Source organism: Plasmodium inui, assembly GCF_000524495.1.
Source record: "Plasmodium inui San Antonio 1 unplaced genomic scaffold supercont1.90, whole genome shotgun sequence".
Lineage (NCBI taxonomy): Eukaryota > Apicomplexa > Aconoidasida > Haemosporida > Plasmodiidae > Plasmodium > Plasmodium inui.
Window position 1 is genome coordinate 18,728 of NW_008481924.1, and position 794 is coordinate 19,521.

Consider the following 794-nt stretch of genomic DNA (forward strand, 5'->3'; position numbering starts at 1 on the left):
CATATGTACACACTCTCAAGCTTCTATAATATAAAAAAAGAAACAATAATGTCATAAGGCTTAATATTTGCCGTTAATAGTTATCTGAAGTACATGTACCGGATATACCGTTGAAGCCCTTAAATATGATTTGTACACAGCTCATGTATTGGCAACCTAGTCATGAAGTCGCCTCTTTTCTTATTTATATCGTTCTATCGTACATAATTACCAAATAATTGAAAATTACTATTTCTTTTTATAAATATCCTCCTCTCATTAAAGACCTCCTTATGAAATCCATTAACTTCTACCGAAATTTACATGTAAGGATCACTCTAAGAAGCGATTGGCTTGTTCCTCATTTCTCCTATTCCTCTTTACTTTCCTCAGTTCGAGTCCAACCACAGTTGACACTACGGATAGAGATGCTTAATTTGCGGACATTTATGAGCATGTTTTTACTTTTTCAAATTACCCACAGCTTGTCTTGCAGTGTTCAAAAAAGAACACCATATTCTAACTAATTCTAATTACAATGCATTCGGCGAACCTGAATCTACTGTATAACTTCATATAACTGGACTAAATATATGTCAGATTTTCTGGCAATTACTCCGCATCTATTCTGGAAAGAACTTTCTTATACTATGACTCAGCATTAGTAGTTGCATGCCTTCAGGGTATCCTATTCTGTGGTTTCTTTAAGTTGACATAGAACATATCTTAATAAACCCCTTATAGTGTAAGCTAAAAGGAAATTCCCAAATCATGTCAAAGGGTTTCCCATTCTGAGCATATATTCCTCTCAAAAC